Below are 27,246 nucleotides of genomic sequence, written 5' to 3'. Positions count from 1 at the left end.
TTATACTACGTAATAAATAAAAAGATAAAATAAATACATTAAAATAATAATTCTTAATTAAAGATAAAAGTAAAGTTAATAACAAAACAATGAGATTTATGAATTTAACAGAATAATTGTACTACTGTGCCCAACCAATGAGCTACGGGCGGCCCATATAGCATATAGCATATTAAAAAGTAAACGTAAAACTCCATATTTTCATTAATTTTATCATTTAGGTATTACACTTTTACCATAATTGGTGTACTAACTAGATTGTATCGGTGGTTTTAGTTCAGCTACTAGTTTCTAATATTCCTCTAATTTAATCCTTATTATGGCACTTAGGTTATCTGGAGTAGCTATATCAATTATTGGATATGTCAGTGGATGACAATCCAACTATGTGAAAATTGTAATAATATTTTTATTTGAACACATTTTTAGAAATGTCCTGTATAATTGGTAATGAGTTCCGGCTTCCTTATGCAGAATTATTGTTATTGCTATTTCCAAAGCAATAACTCAAAGTCGATAATGATGAAGTATTGTCAGGCTTGATCTTTGACATCTCAGCTTTTCCATATCCACTGCATCCTAAAATACTTCCATAATATTCCGCTTCAATTTTAATTTCATTTCACCCTTTCCATCTGGAATTTTTATTATTATAGTCAATTGATTGAATAGACGAGCTCCGCTTTTATCCTAAACGAATGAAACGCTAATGTGGATAATAAAGAACAAATGTCGGTTATATATTGCAACTGAATTTTATTTTCGTATAAATATTATGATTATCTATGTACAAGTTATGTCAATTTGGTATAATTGTCAATGATGAAGGATGAACGATTCTAATTTAGAATTTAAATTTAGTTAATTTAAGTTTTTAGCCTGTCATTTGCTTTAAGAAGGCTTTCAAGCAACTTAGACTGGATCATATTGCTCTAATGGAATCTAATCAATAAACTGCAGTATCGAATCTTATTGCACAGTTAAGATACATGCAAAATCTTGAATGGCTCATAAAAAACTGAATGTTTTACACTATCAGTATGACTTAATAGATAACATTATTTCAGTGAGTCATGTTAATGTGAGAAGATATTGGATCATTTATTTCTATGTTCGTCATTGGTGATAAGTGTGAGTATATCTAGACCCTAGCAACTTTCTCGGTCAAAACGAGCGAAGTAAGCTGAAAGGTAAGTGATTATTTTAATTTATCTTTTTTTTTTAATTAATTATCTTAAGCTTTATCTATTTTGAAAACTTTTCTCAGTTATTATAGTTTTTTTTCCGGAGAATGGAAAAGTATCTTGCCCCATAGAGAGAGAAATGTATCACATTGTGGAATGTGGAATGTCAAAAAAGAATCAGTCCTAAAATTTACTTCATGAGTTAATACTAAATTATTTTTCCTTAGATTTCACTTCACAACACTCGCCCTAAGCTAGTTCAAGGTCTACCTCCTTCCCCCCTGTATAATATCAACGAACCTAATTTTGTAGATTTATCACTTCCCTTAACCTATCAACAAATCTTGTCTGATCGGTAAACTGTTTTTATTTTATTTGGAACCTTAAGACAGTACTTTTTAATCAGTTTTGATTAGGTTTTATTCATAAATCACCTGGAACATTCCTAATTGTGTTTCACCCGTTAAACTAATTAGTACCTCTGACTATTATAATGAAAAATTAAAACATACAATATTCTGTTTAAAAAAAATACGAAAATACCCAAATTGTTAAATTCACCCTTTTGAAAGAACCTGATGATACTTATATTTAGAAGTTCACCTCTAGGTAATCCAAAAATTATTTTCTCAACATTTATACAAAAGTCCCTCTCACTTCCCTAAGATGGCCAGTTTTGGGATTAAAATGAGGTATTCGGTGGTTCTCCTTAGGTCCTCAAGGCTTCCATAGAGCTTTCTCTATAAAACTAACGTATCTTCCGACTTATAGGTGATTATCGAGTAGGTAAAAATAGACTGATAGGAAGCTACAAGAGAGGCTGTTTCTTCTGAGTTCTTTAACTTCTTCCGTTCTTTACTTATAGGGGATATTCGTAACTATAACCCAAAAGTTGTCAAATGACACAGATTTAATCCAAAGCAATGATATAATTAGTCATGTTTCTACATCAACCGCCGTTTATTACACACTTTGCAAATATTATTTTATTAACTTCATATAAAATATGTAAAACTAGCACGTTATAATAGTTTTTACTCTATCTGTAATATCAGTATTTACATCCAATACCCATCCACAACATATTGACACACTTTTTACTTCTAAAGAATTTTTACTTGATTTCAGAATGGGGAACTCAAACTACTTGTGGTTTTCTCTCGCTGTGGTTCTGTATTATTTCCTTTCACTCGATGAAGTAGCCGGAAAAGGAATCAGCAAGGGAAGTCCCCCCAGTCACCAGGACAGCCAAGAAATTGAAGATAGAATTTCAGATTGGTTGCCACGTGACCATGTACCACTAATGCGCAAGAAGAGGGCTGACTGCTGCGGACACCTCGGAGATGAAAACACTGACCCTGACAAACGAAGGGAGAGGGATCAAACCGGACCATTAAGAGAAGACTTGAGGGACCATGGAAAGCCAAGGCGCTCAAGACATACTAACAGGTATGTGATTCCTTCAGTGCCGGAGACGAAAGGTCAAAGGGATAGAGGATCCAAAACAATTGAAGCCAATATGAGCGGGTATTAAAAAACTTGTGAAATAAAAATGAAAAATATATCTATGACATGGGATATGGACTGGATCTATTTATTCTCATTTTTTATTATTATCATTATTATTATCTAAACCACTAAAAAATGATGTTTAACATTTATTGTTATTTTGTGATATGTTAATTTGATTGTATAACTTTAAAAAATATAGGATGCATACTAATTATGTAATATTTATTTAAATTAATGAGATAATACGAGTAAAACGTGTAATGAATGTAATACTATCGCAACATTTCTAAATCTTTACATTGCCCATCAAGGAAAACTAAACTTAGTGTTTAAGGTTTGATGGCATAAGATCTCGAGCAATTTAAAGATACCATTTATCATGAAGGTTTTTAAGTGGGCCTAACAGGTCTTCCTTTGATCAGTTCTATAATAAATATATATTTATGGCAGTTATTTCAAAAACTTGAGTTCCTTAAAAAATTGGTAACACAAGAGAAAATTTAATTAAATGATATTTTACACATAGTTATATTAGTAATTATTTTGGAGGCAACACTATTCTTATAGCCAATCAAAAATGCCTGTATTGGAGATGTTTGTTATTCCTATACTTTTTCCTAAGTTAATGTCGAAAAAGTTGTAGAAATTCATGGTGTATTAGAGTACAGAACATTAATGCAGATAACAAAGGTACCCAAATAAATTGAGTAGATTAAGGCTGGAAAGGGGATGAGTTCCTGAAGAGTTGTCATGCCTCCTTTGAACTAAAAGCTTAAAATAAAATTTGTATGAAGAAATCGATGAAGGAATGTTATTTCTAATACGTTTTCGTTTTATACTGCGTCATGGCTGTATCTAGACTATTTATGAAGATTAATTATTTATGAGTAAAAATATAAAGTATTTTGAAATCACATGCCAAAACATCTTAAAAAAAGCAAACATTTTTTCCATACTCTACAGATAATTAAATTCCAATAAATCAAAAATTATCACCGAAATTATTAGCAAAGATACGAAACTTTTAACCTTTAATTTAAAAAGTTTGTATTTGAACAGTTTTCCATGGAAATACATTCATTTATATTATTTTTTCGAATTACCTAAAAGATGTAAATTTTCTGCAATATCCTGATAGGTTGATAAATGAAAAAGGTAGTTACCAGAAAATGTTACTTAGTTCATAAATTGAACTCTTTTTTGTTCTTAAAATAGAAATCTCCATTTGTCTCGACAGCACACCTGGATTTTTTTTTTCTTTTTTCATAAATTTTATATGAAAATTCAAAGCTCCACATAATTACAAGCTAAGGATAAATTAATACTGAAAGGAAATATGCTATAAAAGATAAGAAGTCACTTAAAATTATTACCATATTTTATCTTGATAAAAAGAGAAAAAGGTGGAGTATTTATAAATTATGAAACGTAGACGCTACTTGCGAAATGTCAAAGGGTTCGAAAAATGTAGCTAAAATATTTCCCCAACACCATATTAATAAGACTTTGCCAACCAAAATTTGGGGTTGGCGTTTCATGAATTTTCCAAGATTTTGAAAAACAGCTCGTAAACTACAGTTGAAGCATCGAAGTTTAGGTTTGTCTACGAAACATGATCTCACTCAAGTTGATTTTAAGAGATTGATTCTCAATGCAGCCCTTAGTTAAAAAGTCCTTCTTGAGAATATGTGACGCTCATAAAATTAAAAGACCTTTTTTTACACATAAAAAGGGAAAAAAAGAGGGGTCGACTTTAGGACCCTTGAGGATCAGTATTTCATATTCTTAATACAATGACAATTTTCGGTAATTATAAAAATTCAATTTTAATTGTTTCCAATAATTTTTTGTTAAAATTGCGGACCACCGGTTGGGAACCATTCCAAACAATTAGACTTTACACCAAAAGTGAACTCATCAAAAATATTATTATTTGCAATTCACTCTTAAAAACTGTTTACACTATTAAAAATGATTTGCTCAAATTATTTTTAGCGTTTTATGACACTTCTTACTTCAAACCAGAATTGATTATATGCTGAAAGTGAAAGAAGAAATGACTGTGGTGAATGATTTAAGAAGAATTTTAAGTAGTAACAGAATTTCACTATGGCTTATTAGAAAGCCGAAGAAAGAACAAGAATTTCAGTGACTAATTAAAAGCTAAATGGTTAACGACTATTTTAGTAACACGGCTTAGAAAATGCATTAAAATGGTACAAGAACCACATAGGCAGGGGCACACTAAATTAATTTATAAAGGCAAAGGTGATATTAATATTGTATCTTTCTGGAGTCCTATTACTATATATTCTGTTCTGCAACGAAATATAGAGAAACCATGCTGAAAAAATAGGTTATCAAGTACAGGAGTAAAATGAGCTTTATAAATAGCCTTCTGGGAACACATGGGAATGTGAGAATCAAGGATGTGAAAAATAAGAAAAGTGAATGCGCGGTGGTGCTTGATGTTGTGGGTGTCTTTGGCAATGTTGGCTAAATTCATATTGTGAGTTCGTTGGGTGGTACCAGATCTCAATTATGTGATTCCAGCTCTCCTCTCTGCAAATTGCATATTGCATACAAGCCAAATCAAAGTGCTGCATCAAGTACCCCAACGCGACCTCTTATCGCTATTCATTCTGTACAATAATAAACACGACCTGTATGTTCAAGATTTGATTGCGTGTGTGCTAGCAAATATGAATATAAGCTCAACAATGATCAAGGATGTGTGGGATATGGGATACAGAGGGAATCAAGAAGCTGTCTATTTTATAAGAACTCTGGTGCTTTCAGACTTTGATTGTTATACTGGCTCCTCGAGAAAACCACATAATGGTCAGTTATAATACGTTTCAGATAGAAGTGACAATTTGCCTTCAGCAACTCAGTGGTATAAGTGACGTTTAGTGCCATGGCTGCGGCCGTTAAAGCCCAGTCACCGTTAGTGATTAATAACAGACCGGGTAAACAGGCACGTAAACCGAAAATAGCAACGGAAGCTAAACCACCAGCGGTAAAAACAGTTACAGTGATAAAACCGAAAAATGCTATAACAAACAATGTAAATAGTGTAAATAATTTAGCAAACATTAAACTCAGTAACGACTTATGGGTCCTATCAGACCTACCAACTGAGGACCAATCAACAAGTGAACTCACTAGCAAACCCGGGCCAATTCCACCTGACGTACTAGCTCCCGACCACACATTAAAGGAAACTCGTATCTTTTTAGATAAATTAAAAATAAGTGACTACTTGTCACAAATTAAAAATAAGTCCACAATAGGTGGTATTCACATATACACCCATACACTCGATGAGAGACGTGTTGTAACGGGCCTAAAAACCCATGATATTAAACATCATACCTACGCACAAAGATCAGGGAAACGCACCGTTGTAGCACGATATGTCATTAAAAATCTAGACGTCGAAATACCCATAAAAGATGTGGGAGAAGCATTCAGGCCATTGGGTGCCAGCGACGTCCGAAGACTTCTCCGCACAGATACAGAGGACAAAAAGACCCCCCTCTCTCCTATTGTTATCACAGTACCGTGAACGGTAACCATTGAAGATGTGAAGAAAGTTCGCCACGTCAACAAATGTATATTCACAGCTGCTAATACATTCCTAAAAAAGAGGGTGGCCAACCGCAGTGCCAGCGATACCAACCAATGCCAAACTTCAGATGCCAGCGATACGGCCACAGAAAGAACTACTGCGGCTATGAGCTGCGATGTGTACGTTGCGGAAAAGACCACCACATCAGCGTTTGTCCTCGGACCAGTCCACCTAAATGTCCCAACTGTTCTAAAGACCACGTGGCTTCGTTCAGACGATGTGAAACTAGAATAACCTTGTTAAAAGAGGCTGAAGCCCTGAAAAATAAGTTAACTGAACAGAAGAAGACTCACTTAGGCAACAACAGGCTTACCACAACTCAAAGGAGGGCCACCAGGATGGTGAGGGGGGATGCACCCTACTCAGACATACTGCCCCCACTACCACACCACAAACCGACGGATGCTCAATTACGGAACAGGTGGAGGAAACCGAACCACTCCACCAATTACTGGTCTCTGACCAGTCACAGTTGGTGATGCAAATGATGGCGCAAATGAACGCCATGTTCTCCAACCTCTTCTCAAAGATCGTGAGCTGCATATATGCAAGTGTTCATGACGAATATAATTCAAGAAATGAGAGGCCAGGAATCTCAAAAATGAACGCATATAGTATCCTCAACTTCAACTGTGCTGGCCTAGGGAGAAAAATTAATGAGATTGAAGCCCTATTGGCTCTCACAAATCCAACCGTGGTCGTACTCACCGACACGAAGCTGCAAGGACGACCCCCTCACTTCAGAGGATATGCAGTAGCTACGGATGACGTACATGACCCTCACGGCGGAGTTCTCATAGCCGTTCGCTATGGAACGACGTGGAAGAAGATGTCGCCACCTATGAACATCCAGGACGTACGGATAAGTCATCTCACGATTCAAGTGCGGATCATCGATCACATCACAGGGATTTACCGGCGTTCTAGAGGGTCGGTGAGAGAGCTTGTGGGGCCAAAACCAACCATTGGATAGTGGGAGATTTTATCGCTAGACACACCCTTTGGCATAACTCCAATGCGAACCTAGCGGGGAGACAATTGGTCAAAACCGCCTTCACGGTAATCCATCGAGGCACTCATACTTTCCGCCATCTTGGGACCGGATCGACATCAACAATAGACTTCCTTCTGACCAGACAGCCACATCGGGTCACGGTTTGCACTGTGACGGATTTCATCACATCTGATCACCGGCCGGTTATATACGAGATCGAAGGGAGAAGCCCTGAACCAACGACGGAGAGATTTAATTACAGTGAAGCCGACTGGGGTAGGTTCGAGAGAGAGATATACCATAGGCCGCAAGAAATCTCGACTTTACATACCAACGAAGATGTTGACACATACATCAACCACTTCACACAAGCAGTCGTAGAGTCAGCAAAGCTAGCCATCCCTACGTTTTGCCCGAAGCCTCCACTCCACATCATGACCCTTATAGAGAGTAGGTGGACACTAAAAAATCGCAATTACCGTTCCAAAAACCCGAGCATCAAGGTAGCCCTTAATTCGATCACCACTCAAATAAGAAACCTAATGTGTCAATGGAAAACGGCAAATTGGCATGATCGCTTAAGAGCCACGCACGGCGACTACCGCAAGTTCTGGAAGCGGTCACCACACGTCACAAGTCACCAGCGGCCCCACAATCGACACGATCGAGATCGCCTTCTCACTCAAGCTATGGTACTAGCAGAACACTATCGGAATGATATAGAACAAAGAACAGGAGACACGATGTCAGTACCAACTATACCTAAAGAAGACAATTTCATGTTTGTCACTCCTAAAATATTGAAGGCAATACTTCGACAAACGTAGGGCAATAGGGCCCCAGACCATGATGGGGTGCAGACCGTCTTGCTCAAGCAACTGCCAAGGAAGGGGATCGCTCATCTCACGAACCTGTACAATTCGAGCTTGAGGTTGAGATACTTCCCCGATAAATGGAAACATGCTATCTTGTTTCCACTCCTCAAGCCGAATAGGTTTGGAACGGAGGCGGATCACTACAGGTCCATCAGTCTGTTGCCTCATCTCGGCTAGGTTTACGAAAAGATCATTCTTAATTACCTTCGGGAATTCTGCGATAAATACTCCGTAATTCCTTTTGAACAGACCTGCTTCCAAGCTCGCCCCATCACAGAGCATCACCTAATGAAACTCCAGACTGAGGTAAATACCACCTTTAACCGAAATGATGCAACGGCCATGATATCCATCGACTGCACAAAGCCATTCGACTCCGTGTCTCACGGCATTCTATATCGTAAGCTCGTGGACCTAAAGTTCCCGGAACAGCTCTACAGTGTGATTGCCTCATTTCTAAACAGCAGGACCGTCGCTGTACGGGTTCGTGAAGAACACTCAACATCTATCCCACTGAATTGCGGAGTGCCTTTTTTGCCAGTCTTGTTTTCAATTTAAACTGCTGATGTGGCTGGCAATAACTACAAGAAAGCAACGGACGCCCCTTACGCTGACGATATTGCCATCTACAGCAGCAGTATGAACGCCGAGACAACTCTACATCAGGCTGAAGCAGTATGCTCTGAGATTGTTCAAAAGCTGGGCTACTTGAATATCTCAGTCAATGCAGCCAAAACGGATTGTGTTGTGTTCGCGCACAAGAGATCAAGACTGTCGAAGACTCTCCATGTGAATAATACGGTGAGCTCACCTTCCAACTCTATCATACATTTGGGCGTAAAGCTAGACCGTCATCTTAAGCTTTCTGCCCATTTCTATCAGAAGGCGAGAACAGTAAGACGAAAGTCATATCGTCTCAACCACCTCCTCACTTCTCCGGCTCTCTCATTGAGATTGAAGCTGCAGATATACAAAAGTATTCTGAGACCAGCACTACTATATGGGGCACCATTGTTTACCCACATATCGGATGGAGCGCCACAGCGCCTTCTTCAAAATTTTCAGGATTGGATGTTGAGGAAAATCGTACGCACAACATCGTGCATCATTTGTTGCATGCCATTGTTCATGCATCAATTGTTCGATGCCAACTGCCAACTGTACCGGAGTTCATCAAGCGACGACACATCACATTTTTCGATTCACTTCAGTACTGTACGAATCCGTTATTCAACACGTTAACACCTGCCCCCCTCCGGTGCGTTGGCAACACACTACGTAAGGTCACGTAGTATTAGGATTAAGTTTTTAATAGATTTAAGTTTGTTAAATTCAGAAATAATGTGTGCCCCAACACATTATACACTTTTATAAATACTGACAACAAAAATAATACACTCCAAATGACTTCTTAGAATGTAGATGTTCTACAGTAAAAGGAGAAAGTTCATTGTTTATAAATACGCCATTAAAATTCTGTAGGGGTTTTGGAAGAAAAAAAGAAAAAAAAGGATGTGTGGTCCTCATAGGATTCGTGCATGACAAGGGTGCTGCAAAAAGAGTAATTGACAGATACGGAGGACTTTAAAGGAAATTGGTTTGGCTTTAAATCATAAAAAAAAGTATGGGCAGTGTTATTAATAGAGGAGAGCTGGGAACAACGAAGATCTCCCTTCAGAATAAAAATCAGCTTTCAAACAATGAAAAAAGGTTATACCATAAAATATTTAGGATGCACATTCTCGAGAGAGCTAAGGAATGAGAATTTGGATAAGCTTGTCAGCTCTTGCGTGCTTAATCCTGAGCAAAAGAAAAACATCTACCCATAATCGTTCCTGGGTCTTGCTTACCCTATATAAACTGCTCTACTCATACAGCGGCATTCTGAGATGTAAGATGGAATTGATACAATGATTCAAAGAGTGTGAATTATACTCCCTGTGAACAACTCCACCGCGAAGTTGTAAGCTACAATGAGGTATCGAGTATTATGCTTAATCCGCTTCCAATGAGAGGCCCCTCCAAAACTCTGGTCTGTTGCTCATCGACTGTCCCAGTGGAGTGTACGAGCTCTACGGCAGTCGCTATGTGAAAATGCGTTTGGGGAATGGATTGCAGATGGCAGGGAATTGGAGGGAATTTGCATCTACACTATTTAATTTAGGGAATACACTATTTAAAATGAACTATGAAAGAGAACAAGTTTATTTATGAGTGACAAATACTTATGGGTTCGGAATGGTCCCTGGTGTCAGCGGACTGGACAGTGAAGTTGGAACCCTCTGTCACAAATGCCACAGAGGCTGAAACAACTCCCTCCTCATAACACGCCGACACCAAAGGGTAAACACTACCTAATGAAGTTCTTTAAAGAAAGATATTCTGATTGCTTCGACGATGCTACTTCATAGATACGGATGGATTCACACAATATGCTGATATTGTCGTTGTCCCTGAGACAGGAAAGTCAGCAATCATTCTGGATCCCACCGTGAGGTATGAAAGTAATGACCTCAACTAGGCAAATAGAGTGGAAAGAGGAAAGAAAGAAATTTACGATCAATCCATCCTTTTCCTTAAGGAAAAGTTCTGTGTGGGCATCGGAGGGACGCCAACGTGAGAGGCCTCTCTCCCTGAGGGTTTGGACCTCGCGGGACTGGAATTTGAAAAAAATATATATAAGTTTAAATAGAAATGATTAAAAAAAAAAAACTTGTATTGCTATCAAATATTTTTAATATTTATAAGAATTAAAAACGATTGTAAAACTAGATATGCTGTCTATTTAACAACCCAACGCGGTTGGGCTGAACAACCTTTTAAATAAAGTTTTTCTCTCTATAGAACTTCCTTCCTTTTTTTCTCTTTTATTAAATTTAAAAAATATACTATTTTATTGATGGAAGCGTATACATTTTCGTAACGTTCTCTCTCATTTCTTTTAATAAATATTTGTATATTAATAATTTACCAAAAAAAAAGAGAGAAAGAGAGATCGCTGGAGGAAAAAAAATGTATGTAAAGAGCTGTCTGACCCAACGGCGTACTAGAGGAAATATTTAACTTTTTATATTAATAAATACAAAAGATACAGAAAAAGTTTCTTCTACCTCGTCGAGGGGGCGAATACCTACGCACTTTCCCCCGCTGTTTACCGACGTCCTCGCCGTACCTAACCTTCACTTCATTATAAGGGTTCACAAGATCAATACTTTGAGAGCTTTTCTCCTGGTTCAGTAGATTTAAAAAGTGTAGAATTCTCACCATTTGACAATCTTCGCAAATAATAATACTTCCTTGACACGTTGTTAGGACTGGATGGACCCAATGAAATCATGGGTCACCTAAACTAGTTTCAGAATGTAAAGGTATAAGTATTTTGGACTAATCTTAGTTTATATTCTCCGCAATTGTATTAGAGAAGGAATTTCTGACGGGTCAGAACAACACAGTCGGTCTGACATCCCTTCATAGGGATGATCCCTATAGGTCAACATTAGTTGAATTTACATCAAATACCTGAACCAGAAAGTATTTGGTCGTAGTTTTCTTGAATTTTGGAACACAGTAGTATCAAAAGCAGTAAAGAAATTAATCTATAGAAAGAAATTAATCGTTGGAGAAGACTGAAAAAAAAAAACGAAAGTAGGAATTTGTAACTGTTTACTAAAGAAAATGAGTCCTTAATAATATTTCAGGATGTTAGGTATTGCCAGGGACGATAAAGGTTAAAATCTCAATATCATAGGATGGGTTCAGTGGAAAAACGATCAGGTTCCATTCATTGCCGTTAGCTACTGACATGAAATTACAGCACTCCAAACGACATCGGGTAAAAAAACAATTAGGTTCTAATGAAAAGTCTTTTTTCGAACCAGGGTTTTCAGTGAGAATTGTGATCCACACATTTGAGGAAGAATTATTTCTAATAAATCCGATCATTATTTCTAAAATTTCTATGATATTTTTATATTTCCTGAGTATAAAATGGTTTTAAAGAATAGACATAATAATGATGTAAATTATGATTAATTTTTATTCCTAGTTGGAATCTTCCCGGATGACTTCCCTCCATCTACAGTAATGGATCGCATCATTTTTTTCTTGCAGGGACGCGAGAGGTACTACCCTCCTGTAAAACCTTTACCGTGTTATTATCATCAACTTGTAGCGCATTGAGATACTAAGCAAACCGACAGAGTCGAACGGTTCCCATAGCAGGTTCCTCGCCATATTTGTCATCGATCAAAATTTCTGTCTCTGCATTTCATCTTCTTCTTTCAGGATAAACAAATCCGGCTTTATCTTCCTCTTCTTATTTACAAAATGGAACTCACACGAACCCATGATCTTAATTCTTTTAGTCATTGGCTGTCGCTCCGTCCCCACGACAAGTACTACTAACTCAACTAATTTATCATTACGCGTTTCAAGGCGGACGGAGACAACGGTGTTTTATTCACATACTGTGGTACTCCCCACTTAGCCCTGGACTTCATTTCCTCAATAATCTCAATAATGGAACCAAACATAGCTGTAACATGTTTATCGACACCATAGATTTTTTTTATTTTTCTTGCCGGAGGATTCAATGCCTGTATCTCTAGCTTAAACAATAATATTTTCCTCATTAGTTGTCCTTCTTTCTCTGATTCATTAACCTGCTCAAATCTACAAGGAATTCCAAATAATCGGTAATCCAAATTAATCTTCTCCTTTTTTATTCAAATCTCAACTAATAGCCATCATTTTTTTCAGTGCTTTTTGTTGAGTTAACAAAAGAACAAATTAAATTAATAAGAAATTTGAATAAAAATGAATCGTCTTAAATCGCTGTAGGCGAAAAATTTATTATATTTTCTTTATTAATTACAAATAAGGTTTGAAAAAATTACATTTGAACACTAATAAGCGATTTTCGGATATATTGATAATTGGTAGCAAAAATTTATTGTTGTGTTTATTTTAAAGAACGATGATTAGAAGCTCCTCTCCGGCATATCTTCGGCCTACAGAAATTTATTTGATACCAACTTAATAGACTTTTCGCCAATTTTTACTTTTCAACACAAGTTTATTAAAAATTTCAAGGGACCCGCGGACCGAGAGTGGTAGCATAATGTTTCAACCATCCCGACTAGGGACACCTTAAAAGCCACCCTCCCAAGAAATAACCCAATTTCTCATTATGGTCCCTAGTGGAAGGATAAATAACAGAAGCTTAGGGCACCGAGCTCTCTCTCCTCTTATTTAATTAATGTTTATTTAAAGTCGACGAGGGTGTGGTTTCACTTGACTCTGGTCCTATGAAATGAACTTTTCGAACAACGTAACAAAGGAGTTTATTAGAGTCTGCTACTGCTAATAATTGTTATACGTATGGTTCCGTATGTACTTGTATTTAGGTAAGCGAAAATAGAATTCTAGTAGTTTAAATGTTGAATTTCTCAGGTTGATCTTTATGCTCCCTAACTACAGTAGAAGATGCCGAAGGTAAAGAAACGACTAAAGACCTTCCTGAATTCCCTCAGCTAATTAAACTAAATAACAATAAAAAAATAATGTGACTTCATGATCAAGATATATCACTCACTACTAATTAGCTAAAGCAAATCTGTTTAAAAGTGAATGAAAATGTTATAAACATATCTTAACTGCACAAACATAGTGCGACCAAGTGATTCCAGACAACAGATACCATTATGTTTCAATTAACTCACAACTAGATGAGTATCCAAAGTGAGTATAACCAAATAAGTTGTATTTTTACTTCAATACTACAATGTCGACCATAATTCTGGTACGAATTTCGAATTTTAGGTACTTGTTAGAATTTAATTTCTACAGTTCATAGTTTTCGTCAGGAAAACCTATAACATAACGTCATAGAATCTAAGTTATAGGTATATCTTATTTACTTGGATACGTCTACCAAGTCTGAAGACTATCACTGCCCCATAAGTATCTAAAACAATTAATCATAGTGAAAGATGTACAAATAATTTTTACTTTAGATCCACATTTTTATGTTTTAAGTAGTTAAACATTAATAATTTAAGTTGTTGGAATATTCTTGGCAAAAGGACAAAAGGCTATTTGACTTGCCTATGGGTAGAAAAGGTGAAAGTTATAATACTAGCGTGACATCAGCAAACGTAATGAAAGAAGAAACCACCAGGAAGAAAAAGGAAATACATTCAAGTCGCACATTCTAAGAGACTTTACTTATCTTGTTACATAGGAAACTTACATATGGAAAGTTTTAAAATTTATAAGTCAACGATTTTTTTTTCAATTCTAAACTTCTTTACCGACGAACAAGATAAAAATATACGGGAATATATCGATTTCGTGACGCAAGGAAACGCGCGAGACGAAACGATAGAGGTGGAGAGAAACACTTGATATGTTTTTAGATTAAAATATCTCGATAACTAAAAAGCGTAGCTGCAAAGTTTAAGTGAGGGAAATTTAATCCTCTTTTTAATGAGCTATAATTCAAAATTATATTGTGGCACTACAGAGATAAAATTTAATTCCAGAGGTGATAAGTGGAAAAGAATGCGCTAAAAATGAAATGATAACGAGTTTTTATAAATGAAATATTATTAAAAAAAGTTTAATACATTATTTCTTTTCACTGTCAGCCACGATTCTTTATTTCAAATGCCCTTGTTTAAATTTTTTTATTTTATAGATAAATGTATACTCGTGCTATATTCAGCATGCTATATCTAACAACAGAAAAACGGTGTTGTGTGATGTGTATTGGTGTAACAGTGTCACAAGTGTTATTTTCCATTACCCAATAACCATTTATTTCATTGCGTATTCATAAGGTAAAACGTAGGCTTAGCTGAGGAAAAGATAGTTATAAATTTATAAATTATCTTTGAATAATTTATTTTTATTATTATAGCTCTAGGAAAAACATTTTATTTGTGGATACGAATCCATTTTTCTTTGCCTCTATTTGAATTTCCGTTCACATCAAAAAAGAAAACCTACAGGATGATAAAGGGCAGTTATTTATTGGCTAGAGTCGGGGGGGGGGGGGGGGGAGAGGATTGCGGTGCTGCTTCAACCGAGCGGTTCCCAGTTAAATTAATAACACCACATCTCCGTTGGAGGATGTCACTCTTTCCCCATCATTTCTTTCTGTCTTCCGTTCTCATTCGATTCATCCATATCCTCCCCTCGAGCAACTTTATACAAATAATGGGGCTACATTCGAGAGGAATTCCGTCAAGCCAAATAGAAAAAAGAGGTTGAATAAAAAATGGTTATAATGTTTAAAACATCAAAACTTGAAGCGAAAGAATTATTCCATAATACTGAATATGAAAAGGTTATGTTTAAAATAACAATATATATAAAATAAAACACACTGAAAATTTTATTGTGTCAATATATAAATATTGCTTCAAGATACAGTGACCAGTCTTCTTGAATTCCAACACTGTTTCACCGTATCCAAAATAAACTAGTCTCAGCCTTCCCTCTCCCCCTTTCTAAAAAAAATCAGGAAAAAATAAAGATATAGTTTATAAGTTTTTCATAACCCCATCCATAAATTTTATATGAAGTTAGGAACAGTTTCACTGGAAATTATATACCAAAAACGTTTATAAATTTGAAAATACAAATATTTGCCTTAAATGTGACATTATTTTTACTGATTTTGAGTTTTTTCTTTAAAATGGGATAGTATTCTTAGTGAATATTTTATAAAATAACTAATAGTTTTTATACCGTTTCTTAACATGATGATAATATTAAATGGTTCGTGGTTTGTTTGTTTTTGTTTAGTGGCGCAAAACATTGTAGCGAGAGGGAGCAAGCGGTATAGTTAAAGCTCACCAGAGCGCAGCACCTCGAGCCTAACCGAAGCTCCCAAATTTACATATTGCATTATTTTGTAAAAACACATTGTCATTTTTGTATATTAATAATTTCTGTACATACTATTTAGCAATATCTGTACAATGAATAATAAATTATAACAATGCAATGCACGAACCTATCTCAAGCAGACATGTACCGACCGCTTCTCAGTCACAGCCGCATGAACTAGACCTATAAATAAGGGACTCTAAATCCCAAAATTCGATCGTAGATCCACATCCTTTCCTGGGTCTAGTCATGGCACAGGTGGCGTATACACTGCTTGAGATAGAGAAGTTTATTGCCAATCTATGCTCGTAAAAGTTGTGTTATTCAGTACGTCCACCTAAGACGATGGCCTATCTCCTCTCCTTTACTCCAGCAATCTTAGTCCATCGGCTTCATCTCCGCAACTAAGATTGTAACCTACTTCCTAACGGTTACACTGGTCCGTCCGCTTCATCTCGGCAACCAGTGTAATTTCCCGTCTTTCCCCGGCTCTAGTCCGTCCGCTTCATCTCGGCAACTAGAGCTGCACCTAGCCTTATCAGCTTACCGGTCCGTCCGCTTCATCTCGGCAACTAGTAAGCTGGCTCCTATCATGACAGTTCTAGTCCGTCCGCTTCATCTCGGCAACTAGAACTGTTACTCTGCCTCAGACTCTCTCACCTAGACCTCCTCTACCTTCGTCAGTGTCCAGGGCTCATCCTCTGGCACGGCCTTTCTTAACTTATAACGAATACGCCTTGTCGTGGGCCTTCTGTAAAGAGATATCAGGCTGGAGAAATCGCCTAAGACCAGACAACCCCGACAACAACATTGGTCATCAACGCCATTTATACCTTACATAATTTTGCTTATATTTGTTTAATTTTTTTTATCATTACTACTTTTTTGCATTCAATGTTATATTTTTGTCACTAAACCTAAAACTGAAACACTGTCTCTATTTTTTCATCATCGTCTCCAAGGCCTTTTGAAATATCTGGGTTTAATCTCAAGCTATTGAGGTGTGATGTGAAATATGGGCATTGTTAGAAAATTTGGCTAATTGTCAAATTGTTGTTGCAATGCTGGCAGTTCGAAGGCTTTTCTATTTGAAATAAGATAGGAGTGGGTGAGCCTCGTGTGACTTATTCTCAGCCTGGTCAGTACGACCTGCTCTCTACGGCATTTGAGACTGGAAGTACCCCAGGGCTTGACGTCCTTTTAAATAATTTTCAGTTTACTCCTTATTATATATCAGTTATCCTTATTGTATAAAAGTTTACTCATTATATTACAGTTTATTCTTTATTATAACAGTTTACTCCTTATCATGGTTCGTGGTTTATGAATTGTTCAAAAGTTATGTAAATTTGACTTCATATTTGGACATAATTAACTTTAATTTACAATAAAAAATACAATCCAACTATGACTTTTTTAGAGAGAAAATAATTTTTTTTCTAAACTGTACAAAAAAAATTATTTCAATAAGATATTATCTGTTGAGAACCTGATAGCTGAGCGAACTGGGGCGAGGGTCCCAGAGCGCTTGGTACAGAAGGTTGTGTGTTCGATTCCCACCTGGACTGGTTAATATTTATTTCCCGGTGGCCCCGGGAAATGAAAAAGATATTACCTAAGTCTAATCCTTCTTCTTCTCCATCTTCCTCCTTTATGGCATAATCTAGCATACAGGGCCTCGAAGTACCGCTGCCAAGACTTCAAAGACAGTCCTTGCATAATTCCTTCAATTGTTAGAGTGGCTTTCCCTCAATCCTTTGGATATAATCTTAATATAAAATTTTAGACCTCCTCCTTGGTTAGTGGGGATCCAACCTTCCATCGCCTTTCCAGGTCCCAAATCCTCACTCATTCGACAGACATGACGTAACCATTTGAGTTGTCATTGTTTTTGGATTTAACGCAGGAGTTTTCACCTCCTTCCTAATCCTTTCATTTCTTATGCGGTCTCTTCTTGTTTTCCTGCAACTCAACGTAAGAATTTCATTTTAGCTCCTGTAATTTGGCTTAACGGCAGTAATATTCAGCTCCCTCTCCCGTAGTTAATAGCAGAGAGCGACACCGATTTGTGGATATGGAGCTTGGTTTGATGGCCCACATGTCAATGACCAACGATACTGTCGCATATGCTATAATGGCTTTAGTAAGCTCTAGCAATTCTATTTGCTATTTCCCAATTTACTTTGCCCTGTATATTCACGTTGGTCCCACGTGGTCCAACTGGTCAAGTTCGCAACCACTTCGAGAACCTCGCCCTTACAGTCCACCTCCACTGTCTGCTCTTCATCTCCGGAAAGGATCTTGAGGAGTACTCTTGGAGGCACTGATGGCCTCTAGAAATGGGTTTCATTCATAAAATCACTGCAAATTAAGCTATCGAGGATATCTCCCTGCTTGAAACCTCTATCAATTGAAAAAGAAGCAGACTTTGTTCTATTGATCTATATTACTCCTTTTGAATTTGTAAAGACAGATCTTATGGCGGTAATGAGATCACCTGAAACATTTTTTGCAGTTAGGGCATTCCATTCTATTTCTTGCCATGAGACTGAGTCGAAGGCAGCCTAAGGTCCGAAATGCTAGGTAAATGCTCCTCACGCTTTTTCATAGGTCAAGGCATGTTCCTGGGTCTACATCCCACAACAGGAACCGGCCTATTCCTCTTTCACCTGTTCTTCCACAATTTGTCCTAACCTTTTTCCCAGAATGTGTGTGTACGTTTTGTAGACCACGGACAAGAGACTAATTAGCCTGTAATTAACACAATACATTTGCTCCCCTATTTTGTGGATTATATTAATGAAACAACCTTTTGGGATACCCTTGGTGTCCCATTCAGTCTGAAATAAACTATGCAACGCTTTAATGATATCATTTTCACTATATTTCTGGAGCAATGTTGTCCCTTCTTTCTGCATTTCCTGTCTTCATCTCCACAAGAGCCAGTTCTACTTCCTCTTAATAGCTCCTTCATTGACTTTGTAGAGCGTCTGTTTCCTTCGTTCTCTAGTTGCTTCTTCATTAGTGAAGATTTCTAGGTACTGCCTACGTCACCTATCTAATATTACGCAAAGTTATGTCAGCAGCACCATTAGTATATTTTACGTTTCACACAGGTTTTGCTCTTTTAACCTTCAATAATTTCATAGAGCGCCAAAACTTTCCTGTGATATTTGCGAAATTTTTCGCCGAATTCTTCAAAGCACTGCTTTTTAGCTGCTTTATCTATTTCTAATTGAGTTGGCAGGACTTCCACGCTTACTTCTTTTTTCTTATAATTAATTATATATTTTCATTCCATCATTTACTGCGTTTGCACCTTCTCGTGATCTTTTGTAGAACACAGGTCACCTTGGCGATTTCCAAATTCGAAGGATTTGGATGCGTTTCATTCTTTTTCTGCATTTCCGTCTAAATCCTGAACTCTAAGGCTCAGCTTTCAAATCAGCAGAGTACAGTTTTCTCGTGTCTGGTTCGTCCAAAGCCCGTACGTTCATTGACTTAGTCAAGTCTTTGCTGAGCCTTGCGGTTTATCTATGGAAGACATAGAAATCCATACTCCTATTAGCTCGAACTTCCTTCTGCACACTTGCATTTATCGGAACATCCGTCATCCAGCTCTACATCTCCACTTCCTTTCTTCTTCATTTCACCCATTCCTCCTATATCCACCTTATATTTTTTCATTTCCGCAACTTCTTTTCCTGTCCGTGATTTTATACTCCAAGCTCCAAGTCTCAACTTATTTTCTGTGCCGCCGCTTCTTTTTCGTTCAGACAGTTCGCTTGCTCCTAGGCCATATGTAGTTATTTGAATCAGTGTTACGAGTGACTGGCTCTGGAAAGAATGTCCTGATACCTCGGGAGTCCTAGGGACATTCATTATGTACCCAATCGCCGCTGGGTATTCCCATGGGAGGAGACCATGGTGATTTTACTGTAAATGTCCTTGTGCCAGGGTTAATGTAAAGTGTACTTTTTTAAGTATGTCGGTGCATTTTACTGCACTCGGGAAACCGGAGGAGTGTTAAATCTCACTTTCCGTACGTATTAGCTAGCCCCTGGGGAGATCTACTCCTTGATATTTGATTATTCTAGACTCTCATTTTTTTTGAATGGATAACCTAGTCCACATTACGATTCAGGAAACATGATTACAGTAATGTCTTCAATTCACATCTGTCACTGGCGTTGACAAATAACAAGAACATTAAAATGTAACAAATTGAAAGAATATCCTTTATATTAAATCATCATACTATATTAATTAAAATCATATATATATTTTTTAAATAACTGATAAATAATACTAGTTTTCGGGAAACGTAAAAGTGATTCATAATATTTTACTATCTAAATGACCACATAATTACTCTATATTGCACTGTCTACTGTAAATATTTATACTTCATCTAGATATTTTCTAGTGCATGATATTATATTATATGTCTTTTTAATATAAACAATTGTTTTAAGAAGTATATACACATTGTACACAGTTAATTCAATTGCATTGTCTTGATTGGTTGAAGTGATTGATGAGAACTTCATGCAATAAAGGCCTATCCACCTCTGTAATCTACTGTTGATACCGTAGATTCAGAATAATAAATAGATTCATAACATATATATGCCAGAAAGACCGCGATATGTAACCAATACAGGATTAGTGTAATACAAATAACAAAAAAGCATGTTTGATAGTTGCAAATTCCAGAGTTTCTACGATAATGCTTTCCAATTCTGCAACTGTATGAATAAATTCATTGTTTTAATGTTGTTTAGTTTACAATGTCCCACGCATCGAACTTTGGCTACGAACTGTTGTTATAACGCAGTTTCATCAGGATAACATATGGCACCTGGAAAGAAAAAGTACTTAGCTGAAGTTGCCGTATCAAGTAGGAAGAACTTAAGCTAGTTCCAAGAGACAGGGAGAAAGGAAATCACCCCCGGTCAAAAAAAAAAAAGAAAAGAAAAGAAAAACAGTCCCCTTGAAGGAAGGCCTTGATACCCTTTTCCGGCTAAGGTTTACCTTTTTAGACCTCCCTTTCCGACATTTATCATCTCCTTTCCTCGAGACAAATGGTTGGAAAAACATTCCGAGAAAACCAGGAGGCACTGTGAAAAATAGCTGTGCGTTCCGAAATAATGGTAAAAAATAGCAATAACTAAACCTGTACATTTTAGTCGTGCACAAAGTTTTCCATAAATTGCTATAAGTCATTTATCGTAAGATTAATATATTTATATGTAATTAATAAATATCCGGTTATGATCTGCTGAATATATTTTGCTATGTAGCACATTTTCTTAAGAACATAGCTTAATATTATCTCATGCAATACCACAATAGTATAAAATGTCTCACACAATTTTTGGTTTATTATTTTCAAAAATTTACCTTCGTAATCGTGTTAACTCTATTCCAAACTTTGAGGTTTCCAAACATTGAACTTTGAGGTTCAGTATTTCAAGATTCATAGGATTTCAAAATTAAATAAAAAATAATCCACAGTTTATTGTAGTTCTATCGTTTTCATTTAATTTTTTATCATATTATTTTATAATTATTTTTCGTCATTTACTTTTTATCTCGCTTAAGACCGTTTTTCTTCTCCGTTCTGCCTTCCAGTCTTTATTTTTTAACACTTTAAACAAAAAATCTTTCTTTCAGTAGTTCCTCCCTTTCTTATATTTTTTTTTTTCGAGTTTTTCTTACTCTTTTTCAGCTACTTTGTTATTGATTTTTTTTTAAATAAAGTTTTTGAAAAGTTCTTTTACATATCTATTGCCACTCGTTTTGTAAATACACTCTATTGTTCATTCCTATTTTTTTGCACATAACTCAAAAAGTATACACTACATGCTGAGCAACGAATACCTTTTTTTTTTTTGCTTTCTTTATTCCTAGGTAAGGATAGTATTGTAATCGGCTCATATATTTATTCCATTTCGGAAAATTTGAATTAAAATTTTAAATTAGATTTAAGATATATTCTAACTTATATATCATAAAAAATGCACCCCATGTTTCAAAACTTGCCGTTCTTTGTTTTCGAGAGAACATATCTTAACAAACTGTTTCTTTTTTTTCAATTCATATCATAAAACAACTGTGCCGGATTTTAAAAACATCAGAAATAGTAAGTTTCAAAAGTGTGTTGATTTTTTATCTAATATTTAATATACAAAATTTAAGATATTAAAGGCTCTCATGATTCTAGCATCAAACGAATTCCAGTAACTGACAAGAACAACCCTACAACTTTACCAAGAAGCTAATCATCCTCAAATGTTTGATGAACTTAGGCACTGTTGAAACATGGAGGCAGACTGGGCAAAATTAAGTACTTCACAAAACATTTACGAAATTTTGAATCGTTATAATAAAATAAAAATTATAAGGAGTTGGCCACATGATTTTTCACAAATTTCATTTCGATTTCCAATACAACAAAAATACTTCCTTAGTTAACTGTTTACTATGTTTTTATAACTAGGGTAAGTTGAACTGATTTTAGAAACATAATGAAACAATCCTTTTTGCTAACTATTTTTGTGATAAGCTCGTCGTAAATCCACAAACAGTACTAATTATTCTATTGAATGATATATTTATGTAGAAAAGAATATTGCTAATATAAGATGAAAGATAGTATTTAATATTTGCAAAAGTATCAATAGACTGACATTCTGCGTTAAATCGTTCTCATGCCATATACAAAAATATTTGGAGTATGACAAAAATAGTAGTGCTGCATATCTTCCAAATTGGTGATTTATTAGTCAGAAAATTATTATATCACATCATCAGTGTCTTGAGTACTATTCCAGACCTAATTTTTAATAATGTAGGCAACATAAGAAAAACAGGGTAAAGTTTTGTTATTGTTTTGTAATTTTTGGTACCCGGTTTCAATCTGTAAACGATTTAAAAAAATAATAATAATAACCATTTGGCAATTTTTGTAGTTTTTCAAATATCTCGGAAACTGTTGGTTTTTTTGAGAAAATATCCCTTTACAAAATTAAAGTAAACAAAATTTTCTACAATTTATGTCGGCAATATTTACCCTACGATCTACAGTGGAGAAATAATTTGTTTCTAGCCATTTTACAAATAACTGGTATGGTAGGTCAAATTGAACAGTAGAAAATACATTTTTTTCTGTATTTCTATGCGAACCGAAAATTGGCCTTCCTAAAGGCAACATCGCAGAATGGTGGAAAACGAAATGTAACATACGCAGTTGTAGGAAATTGTGCCTGCTCTAATTTTTTGTAGTTGAAATTCAAAAGATGCTAGTTTTCGAGAATAAAGATAAATACTGAGAATAACATTTTTTTTTTTAATTTTCTATTTTCATTGTGAAGGCAAAAAAGTCCATATTTTTTTTCCTGAAAACAGCGTAGACCAGTTAAACTAGAATAAAAATCGGGCAAGTTTTGTTGTAATAAAAAAAAAAACCCTCGAAATTTCGAAAATTCCTTGCGGCTTAACAGTTTATTGTAGGAAAATCTTAAATACATGTAATGTAGAAAAATTTTTAAACTTTAATTTTATCATGACGAGGCGATGCGGTCAGATAATAACACAAACAAGTTAAAAAATTTATTTATTTTTTAGTGCCAATGTTTCGGCCTGAATTTCTAGTCTTCATCCGGCCTATAAACAAGATAACAACCAAAAAATAAAAGGATTTATCGAATGATTAAATTAAATAGTTGTACAGAATGAAAATAGATAAAAATAAAGTAATAAAAGAAGTGGGAAATAAAACAGATATATAGGTAACTTAATTATTTGTGTTATTTTCTGACCGCACTCCCAGCCATCTTCTCCTCATATACGAGTATATTATTCACGGTTAACAATCTTCTCTTCATCACTTTAATTTTGTTATGTTTGGTTTTCTCATAAAAAAATAGATAGTTTTCGAAAATAAGTAAAAAAAAGTGCCAGAAGTTTGGGACTTTGGAATGATGAATGCACTTTTAATTTGTAAATTACTGCCCATTGGGATAGCGTAAGAGTGGTTTTTCCACTCTAAGTTCTTTGAATTTTTGATAAGTTTTCAACTGAAAAGGGGGAAGATTATAACCTGCCATTTTTATTTTTGTTACTTCACGAGTCTTTTAAAATTTCTATTTTACCAGTATAAATATTTTAATTGAGCAAATTAGATGGACTATTGAATCAAGTATCCCGAGATAAACATACTTTACACACTTTACTTGCGTGTTAAGGCCACATGATGTGTTGATGTATGTCATTTCATAATTTTTCATAAGTTTGAAAATGTCATATAGGTTTTGTAACAATTTAGACTTCATTTGGATTTTATGCATTGTTTACAATCATTCTTTTCATGATTCGATTCCACATATATGTGAAATTAAACGCGAGCTGTGCACTTTTTACAGTTTCAGTAAAGGTTTTAGAATTTTTATCGCCAAAGCGTGCCTCTATCTTTGGGACTGATGTTTACGCTTTTCGAAAAAATCGAGCAGTCTCAGAGTATTCCATGGATTTTAGGATTTTGACCAAATTTCTTTTACCCTTAAAAAACCTACTTTTTACTAATTTTAGATAAGAATTCGATGAGTATTTCTCGTTAAAACTGAAATTTAGTGCATATTTACCCAATTAATTGGATATTTGTCAAGGATTAAAAGGGAGATTTCACACAAGAGATTTCAGTGCTTAATTATTAAGGAGTATTTTGATTTTTTTTTAATATTCTCTGCTGATTGGTCATTCTCTCTTTCACTAAAATTACTGGCGTAATTTTGCGAATCGACCGCCTTTAGTTATTTTCCCTATAGGTTCGCAATTTTGGAAATTTCAAGTATAATCTCTGTTTCTGACTTGTTCTGGTCGGATCGATTGGGACGGTTTGATAGTGGTTCCTATAGGAGAGGTGCATGAGGTGGTTCCACTCTCTCTCCCCCAGAAATTTTCACAGTAGGAAATAATGGCCGTCAGCCCAGTGGTTTTCTTCAGTCTCACTCTATGAACTATGCAAAATCGTTCATGAACCAAATCGGAATGGAGTCAATTCAACCATCCCTGCACGTTTAATTAATTTAGATCAATTTATTGTACATTATACAAGTTTATTATAGTATTCCCTTAGTAATATTATTTAAATTTAAGTATTAACTGTCATTTTGTTAATTTTTTTAATTTACTATCTTGTGACCAAACTTTAAATTTTCAATCTATCTAATTTTCTTGTAACCAATAACTTTTTATTTACGAATTTTTATTTTATTGAATCTTACCTGAACCGTCCACCTTTTAAAGGAGCTGGTAGAATCAAAATAAAGTTTTAATGTATTCTGTATACTATATAAATATGAAAATTAAATAAAAGAAAATCGTAAAATCAATAATAAAAAAAAAATACTTAAAAGTCAAAGTGAAACATAGGAATGAAAAATGTAGGTTCCTGAAAAAAGAATTTAGAAATACACAAGGTAAAAAATTTAAGGTTTTTCAGTAACAGTCATTAGTTTATTGACTAAGTAAAGTAATCTTCGGGCCCAGTAGAAAAATTAAGTGGTTTCAGGTGGTACCCGCGATGAGCCTCTGAGAATTAACAAAATGAGGTATTGCGCCAATAAGTCCTGCTGTGGAATAACAATGCTACAACAGGCCAGCTCGACGACACCTCGTTTCGAAGGAGTTTTGTTTCATATAGACCGAGACTATGATCTCGTTGCTAGATGATTGCACACTTCGTATTAAAAAAAACAGTTATTATTGTAATATTATATGCAATGAAAAATTAATATTTAAAATATCAATAAAATATTGCAGGTTTATATTTCCTTCCTTAATAAAATATCTATTAAAATAATCGTTTTATATAATGAAAACACATAAAAATCGTCCCAGTTCAAGGAATTTTCCCACCATCTATTTTAGTGTTATGATAATGGCAAAGATTCTTAATGGTATTAAGAATAAAACAGGTGTCCTCGATCGTTGTTGTGTAACTATTGTTTTCTTATATTTGTTGAGTCGATACAACTGACACCATAAGCCCGCCCCATCTGGAGTGAAGGCTTTGCGCTCGGACAGCCAGAACAGCCCATCGGCTGACACATGGATTCAGTAACGGAAGGCAACCTTTTATCTTCTGTCCATTGTTTATATCTGTCTTCCATCTCCTGTCTCAGGCAGTAGCTATTATCTCTTCAAACGTTCTTTCTTTTTTGTACCATTCTTTCCCCTTAGTTTTCGCGATTTGATGAAAAAACAAACCTGTTGGGGGGAAGGGTTTTTTGTGATTGAAAAACTAGTCTTTTTCCCAGATTTAAATGTTCGCTGGTTAGGGCAAAAAAAAAACGGAGCAACTGAAAATAATCTAAAAAAATTAAAATAATAAATAATAATCTTCCGATTGATAGACACAATTTATTAATATTAAAATATAAACAAATAAAATAAATGATTCTGTTGTTACAAAAATAAAAACCGAATTATGAAATACATGTATTTATATATATAAATACATGTATAACATAAATTATGTTATACATGTATTTATATATATACAAAACTAAAACAATTTAAGATAGTAGGAGGTGGTTATCAATAAGTAACCAAAATATTATAACCATAATTGGAGGATCAAGTTTACCGTGGGACCGCCGCGAAATAAAGTCAATCCCTCCTTCAGACTGGATTCGATCCGTCGCCGCTGCAGTTCCGAGGTTGCTAAGACCGACGTCCAAACTCCCACGACTATAAACGGTCATCTGTTGTGTAAAACAATGCGTTTTCGGTTTCTTCGGTGACGACATATAGCTTGCTAACACTTTATAATTGAATTTAGGACTTTCCTTTGTATAATGCGCTAAATTCATGCCGCAATATTGATAATTAGAACATTTTTTTTACAAGTGAAACTGAGTCGCTAAAGCAACTGTAAGTTTAAACAAATTATATTCTGGATCTAATAATGGAACCACTCAATTAATTTTTTTTTTATGACCTCATCTGAAATACAATAGTTGGAAATTTAAATTACAGGCCATTTTTTTCATTGGATTTCAGGACTGCAAAGAGACGCAAGATGAAATATTTTCACAGGACATAGTTGACGAGTAGAAGTTTATAACACATAGTTTCCAATAGTTCAGGAAT

At 35.3% G+C, this 27,246-nt stretch overlaps 1 long non-coding RNA gene across 1 annotated transcript; it reads left to right on the top strand.

Moving 5' to 3' along the window:
* The first annotated feature begins 1,099 nt into the window (after positions 1-1,099).
* LOC106683744 (uncharacterized) lies at positions 1,100-2,907 on the top strand. The gene is made up of 2 exons (XR_001343590.2): positions 1,100-1,190; positions 2,313-2,907. It is a non-coding gene; the product is annotated as an uncharacterized lncRNA (long non-coding RNA).
* The last annotated feature ends 24,339 nt before the right edge of the window (positions 2,908-27,246 follow it).

Source organism: Halyomorpha halys, unplaced genomic scaffold, assembly GCF_000696795.3.
Source record: "Halyomorpha halys isolate HHAL.00 unplaced genomic scaffold, Hhal_1.1 Scaffold511.1, whole genome shotgun sequence".
NCBI lineage: Eukaryota > Metazoa > Arthropoda > Insecta > Hemiptera > Pentatomidae > Halyomorpha > Halyomorpha halys.
This window is presented reverse-complemented; position numbering and strand designations above follow the sequence as displayed.